The sequence below is a fragment of the Helianthus annuus genome, chromosome 9, assembly GCF_002127325.2.
Source record: "Helianthus annuus cultivar XRQ/B chromosome 9, HanXRQr2.0-SUNRISE, whole genome shotgun sequence".
In the NCBI taxonomy this organism is placed as follows: domain Eukaryota; kingdom Viridiplantae; phylum Streptophyta; class Magnoliopsida; order Asterales; family Asteraceae; genus Helianthus; species Helianthus annuus.
The window spans coordinates 54,829,010-54,835,909 of NC_035441.2; the positions used below are offsets into that span (position 1 = coordinate 54,829,010).

The following is a 6,900-nucleotide window of genomic DNA, read 5'->3' on the forward strand; positions in this document are numbered from 1 at the left end:
TACAAAATTTAGTATTTGTGTTGATTTTATGCTCATTGGTGCTTTCCATATCTTCATGCGTGTTTCGCCACGTGTTTACCAGTTCATCTAAACTTTTTTTAGAGCATTCTCATCCAATCCATCAAATTATACATACATCTCACTAAAAAACAACTTCTATATCAATATATTTCCACTAAAAACAAATACTTTTTCTCTCTCATTTTCAATTAAATAATATTATCATCACATTTTTCTCTTTCCTTCACTCACAACCACTTTCAATATATATTAAAAAAATTATACTGGGTGAACAGTGTCTCCCCAAATATACAGATGAACAGTAATATTTTCTCTCTCCTCCACTCACAACCACTTTTTATACCCTTTACAATATAAAAACTCACTCTCACAAGTTTTGATGGATTGGATGAGAATGCTCTTAGACGAGTTGCGCACCTCACTTGACGACTAACACATCACCGTCGAGAACAAGATTCCGGTAATCGTTGTACCCCTTCTTTTATTTCTATGTATCTTTACGGCTTTTAAATTTTACATTACAAAACTAAATCTTAGAAACAAGAAAACATCATATTTATTCTTAATGATTGAGAAGGTAGATTATATTTGGCAAATCGGTGAACCTTCAGTTGTAGTTCAGGTCGTACTTTGTCACCAACCGGCAATTTGGAATATTTATATTAGTTTATTCTTAAAAAAAAAACAATTGCTTTACATGGATATAAGCAAATGGGTCAATTTAGGTTGTACATTGTGATCGAGTCAAGTCAGGATGTACATTGTCACAAACGGATCAAATGGGTGTTATTTATATTTTAGTTTTTTTCTTAAAATACCCAATTACTTAAATGATTTTAGGCAAATGGGTAAACGGGTTGATTGAGGTGTACTTTTTTTACCAAAAATACATGGTTCGGTATGATTCGGTACTAGTACAGACCAATATTTGAAGGTAAAAACCGGTAAATACTTGTACCGAATCAGTATCAAATTTTTCGAGTCGGTTCAGGAAATTTTGTACCGGTACTGGTTCGGTACTGGTTTCGAACTGGTAACCAGAACCATTTGCTGATCCCTACTGAAGACTGATTGCATATATGTTATTTTGTGTTTTTTATTAAGTGTTATCTCCCGAAATAGTCTGCTATATACTTACATCATGTAGTATTATGACTTTGAGTATGATTTTTTTCTTTGTTAATACATTAGCATGATCCAATATGGGCACTGAAGATGGCATGTCTAACTATTCTCTCTTTGCAATGGTGTTTCTTTTATGCTAAAACGTGGTGGATTCTTTGATGTAATGATAATTTTCCATGTTAAGAGGTGGCGGTTTTGACCGGTTTACTTATTAAGTTTGGTTTTGGGTTGGGTTGGGTTGGGTTGTGTTTTTTATCAAACAGGTCAGGTTTGTTAAATTCAAAAGTTTAGCTAAAAGCGGAACGGGTCATATGGTCAAACAAAACTATAAGTCACTTTTTTGAAGCATACAACTTCAAAAGTCGTTTCATTTGAAGATTTTATTGAAGTTTTAGAAAAGAAGATTTTAGTGTTAGTGTGATAACGTGTTTAGACCTGATTCTTTTTCGATTGATCCGATAAGACCTGTTTTGATATTTATAACAACCGCTTCTATGATCCCAAGATTGTGCTCGATTTTGTTGCGAGTAGAACCGAGTCCATTCATTTCTACATTTGTAGGCTCACAAAACACAAATTTTAATTATATCATTTTTATGCTCATCGGTGCTTCCCATATCTTCAGAGGTGTTTTGCCACGTGTTACCGTTCCATTCTAACTTTTTAGACGAGTTGTGTGCCTCACGACGACTAATACATCACTGTTGAGGGTAACATTCCGGTAACCAAACTCCATCAGTTTCCGCCAATGTCTTGACGACTGACACATCGCTGTCGATAACAAGATTCCGGTGAGCATTGTACCCCTTCTTATTTTTCTATGTATCTTTACGACTTTTAAATTTTACATTACAAAACTAAATCTTAGAAACAAGAAAAGATCGTTTTATTTTTAATGATTGAGAAGGTAGATTAGATTTGACAAATGGGTGAACCTTTGGTTGTAGTTCAGGTCGTACTTTTTCACCAATCGGCGAATTGTGAATATTTATATTAGTTTTTTCTTAAAAAAAAAACAATTGCTTTAAATGTATATAGGCAAATGGATCAATCTAGGCTGTACATTGTCACCAACGAGTCAAGTCAGCATATACATTGTCACCAACTGCTTAAATGGGTGTTATTTATTTTTTAGTTTTTTCTTAAAATTCCCAATTACTTAAATGATTTTAGGCAAATGGGTAAACGGTTGATTCAGGTGTACTTTTTTTTTTACCGAAAATTCCCGGCACAGAATTGTTCGCTACCTGTACGGACCAGTATTTGAAGTTAAAAACCAGCAAATATCACCGAAAACCCTAAATGTCAGTACCAAATCAGTATCAATTTTTCGAGTCGGTTCGGGAAATTTTGTACCAGTACCGGTTTGGTACGGGTTCTAAACCGGTACCCGGAACCATTTGCTCATCCCTACTCGAGACTGATTGCATATATGTTATTGTGTGCTTCTTATTAAGTGTTTTTTTCGAAATAGTCTGCTATATACTTGGATCGTGTAGTATGACTTTAGGTATGATTTTCTTCTTTGTTAATACACTAGCATGAACCAATATTGGCGCTGAAGATGACATATCTGACCCTTCGCTTCTTCGCAGTGGTGTTTATTTTACGCTAAAACGTGGTGGATTCTTGAGGTAATGATAATTTGCCATGTTGAGAGGTGGCGACTTTGACCACTTTACTTATTAAGTTGGTTTGGGTTGGGTTGGGTTGGGTTGGGTTGGGTTGTGTTTTTGGTCAAACGAGTCAGGTTTGTTAAATTCAAAAGTTTAGCTGAAAGCGGAACGGGGCATATGGTTAAACAAAACTATGAGTCACTTTTTGAGGCATACAACTTCAAAAGTCGTTTCATTTGAAGATTTTATTGAAGTTTTAGAAAAGAAGGTTAAAGTGTTAGTGTGATAACTTGTTTGGACCTAGTTCCTTTTCGATTGATCTGATAAGACCTGTTTTGATATTCATAACAGCTGCTTCTATGATCCCAAGATCATTCGAGATTTTGTTGTGAGTAGAACCGAGTCCATCCCTTTCTACATTTGTAGGCTCACAAAACATAAACTTTAATTATATCATTTTCATGCTCATCAGTGCTTTCCATATCTTCATGCGTGTTTCGCCTCATGTTTACCATTTCATTCTAACTTTTTCTTAGACGAGTTGAGCAACTCACTTGACAACTGATACATCACCGTCGTGAAAAAGATTCCGGCAACCCAAATCCATCGATTTCTGCCGGTAACTTGACGACTGACACATCACTATTGAGAGCAAGATTCTGGTAAGCGTTGTACCCCTTCTTATTTTTGTATGTATCTTTACGACTTTTAGATTTTACAATACAAAACTAATTCTTAGAAACAAAAAAACATCGTATTTATATTTGGCAAATGGGTAAACATTCGGTTATGGCTCAGGTCGTACTTTGTCAGCAACCGGTCAATTGGGAGTATTTATAATAGTTTTTTTCTAAAAAACAATTTCTTTAAATGGATATAGGCAAATGGGTCAATTTAGGCTGTAGATTGTCACCAACGACTCAAGTCAGGATGTACATTGTCACCAACTGGTTAAATGGGTGTTATTCTTTTTAGTTTTTTTCTTAAAATTCCAAATTACTTAAATGATTTTAGGCAAATGGCTAAACGGGTTGATTCAGGTGTACTTTTTTTTACCGAAAATTGTGGTTCGGTACATGTACAGACCAATATTTGAAGGTAAAAACCGGCAAATATCGGTACCAAAAACGCTAAAGGTCGGTATCGAATCGGTATCAATTTTTCGAGTCAGTTCAGGAAATTTTTAACCAGTACCGAACCTGGTTTTTAACCGGTACCTGAAACCATTTGCACATCCCTATTGGAGACTGATTGCATATATGTTATTTTGTGTTTTTTGTTAAGTGTTATCTCCCGAAATAGAAATAGTCTACTATATACTTAGATCGTGTATTATGAATTTGGATAGGATTTTTTTCTTTGTTAATACATTAGCATGAACCAATATTGGCGCTAAAGATGGCATGTCTGACCATTCTATAACAACTCTCCTAAAAACTCTTAAGACACCCCTATATATATATATATGTATATATATATATATATATATATATGTCCAAAGATAGCTAAACATTGGTAGGCAAATAGAGATGATAACAAATCTAACAAAATTTAAAGCCACGCACTTCCTTCAGTTACCACCAGAGATGTAACAGCTCTCCTGAAACCCTTAACGTGACCATAAACACAACCAAATACAGCCCATACGTGAAAAACGGACCCGAGATACCTTCGTACTTGCAAAAATCGAGAAAAAACAAGATTTGCCCTTCACTCGCAGGCCGCAACGAACGAAGACAAAACTGTCACGGGGCGCGACAGCCTATTGCTTGGCGAACACTCCGAATGCCACGTGTCAAAACCACTAGTGACTCAGCAACCTTTACGCTGCCCTTAAGGCCCTCGTGGGGCGCGGAAGACGAAGAAGAGTCTGTCGCGGGGCGCGATAGACTGGTCGATCAGCTATAAAAAGGGCAGAAAGCGGCATTTGCAAGTTGTTCAGTTTTCTATTTCTCTCTCAACTCTCTGTAGGCTAAATCTATAGTCAAATACCCCCTAAGAAATGAAGCTCTGCCTCGGTGTAAGTACTATAACCCTGCTATTACCCTACACGATTGATCTAGGATTCCGTAATGCATGTCGGCTCTGCCCGACTCAGTCATTGGAATTCTGTCTCGTGTGTACACCCGATTGATTTAAGACTCCGTAATGCATGTCAAGGCCTTGCCTGACTCAGTTATTGGAGTTTTGTCTCGAGTTGTACGGTTAATATAATTTGGGTTATTTTACTAACACATGTGCAATGTTTAAATTAACCAGGAAACTATATTATTATCAGGAAGCTATAATATTACCAGGAAGCCTGTAGAAATACCTAAGTCTACAAAAGTGAGTACATCTTGCTTTTTCTCACTATTTGTGAGTAATCCTCTTTTTGTGAAACCTTTTGTAAACTGTTTTTACAAAACCTCTATTGTTTTAAATGATATTCAACAGTGATTGAGTATTTGTATTCTACAATTATCGTCGGTATGTTGGGGTTTTGTATACAAAATTTGTTACTACACTGTGAGTAGTAACATTACCACAAGTCGGGTTGATAGTATCGTGGGTGGTAATTAAAGTAGAAATATAAACAAATGTAATTGTGAGATCGCCCTCAATGTTGTATAATGATAAAACCTGTTTTGATTAAATTGAGATGCACTCACCACTATTTCTTACTGATAAAATGCTTTAAACACGTGTTTCAGGTAACTTAGTAGGAAGCCTATTAAAGCCAACCGGATCACTGAAGGCTTAGAAAAGTGGCTATAAAAGTTACCTAAATAAAAAGGAGAATTGTTTTCAATAATTATGGTTTGTCCCTATAAATATAATACAAAAAAAAATCGGGTTTTGTCCCACTTGTTTACTATAAATGTATTATCAGCAAAACTTGGGTTTTATCCCATTTAATCCATTTTAAACCTTTTTGGTGTTTAATTCTGATAAAAATATTCCCTAACTACGGTCCTGATGAAACTTTCTGCTGCCAATTTAATAAACACCAATACCATCTGACTGACTCGCGGCTCCCGCTTCCAGGGTGGGGTCAGGGGCTGTGACAAGAAGGTGGTATCAGAGCTATGCCACTGGTTTAAGCCCTTTAGGTGTTATTCCAATACCTAAACCCTTAACCATTTGTGTTAGGAAATTTATATCTTATGTGTTATTCTGTAAACATAAAATTTTAATATGTCTATTGTATCATTCATTGAATTTTGAATTCCCAGTATGTGTTACCCATATCTGTATATTACAGTTATGCTATATTATATATAAATGATATATATTAATAATATCATGTCTTAGTAAATTTTGTGATATCCTATATGTCTATTATATCCATATGTATATGTAGGAACATAATGCAGCCTAATTTTTTATTAATAATACAATGTTAATATTAATATTTTAATATTAATATAAGATAAATGCAATTTAGATATGATACTTTGAAAATATCATAATATAAATATTCTGATAATATGTAGTATACCTAAATGATTTTATGTCATTTAAATTCTCAGGAAATGTAACCCTTATTTATATTTTACCTTATGTTAGGCTATAAACAAATACAAAGGGGATATATTCATAATATAATATTCAATTTTTGTGATATATATCATATCCACATATTTATGTGAATACAATTCAAAATAAATTATAATAGTATTACGATATTGATATTAATATCTTAATCAAAGATATAAGATAACACCCTTAGGTATGATATCACTAAAATATCATAATATAAAATATTATTCAATAAAAGCGGTATATTTTATGATTTATAATATAATCCAAAAGTTTACTCGATTTAAAGATATGTATTTACCAAAATTTTGGTAAAACATATAATTGTACTAATTTTTTTTAAAATATAATTATTTAGATACAATAATTAAAATACTTTGTAAATCGCTTTATAATTCTTTATCGTATTATTAAATATTAAATATGTAGATTATTCATCAAAATTTGATAAGCTATGTAATATTCAGAAATTATACGTATAGTCAACATTGATGATAATTAACATGCTCGAGAAATTTTTAATACACAAACGCTCTCTAAGAAAAGTCTTTAATATATACTAATATATATATATATATATATATATATATATATCATTATTATTAATATAATACCC

General features: G+C 33.4%; 1 long non-coding RNA gene across 3 annotated transcripts; it reads left to right on the top strand.

Moving 5' to 3' along the window:
- Window positions 1-303: 303 nt before the first annotated feature.
- On the top strand, window positions 304-5,549 carry LOC118481893. 3 transcript variants are annotated; one of them, XR_004866258.1, is made up of 4 exons: window positions 304-1,937; window positions 2,687-2,780; window positions 3,114-3,424; window positions 5,456-5,549. It is a non-coding gene; the product is annotated as an uncharacterized LOC118481893 (long non-coding RNA). The 3 variants fall into 3 exon arrangements; XR_004866257.1 differs by having other exon boundaries at window positions 304-2,780; XR_004866259.1 differs by having other exon boundaries at window positions 304-2,780; window positions 3,299-3,424.
- The last annotated feature ends 1,351 nt before the right edge of the window (window positions 5,550-6,900 follow it).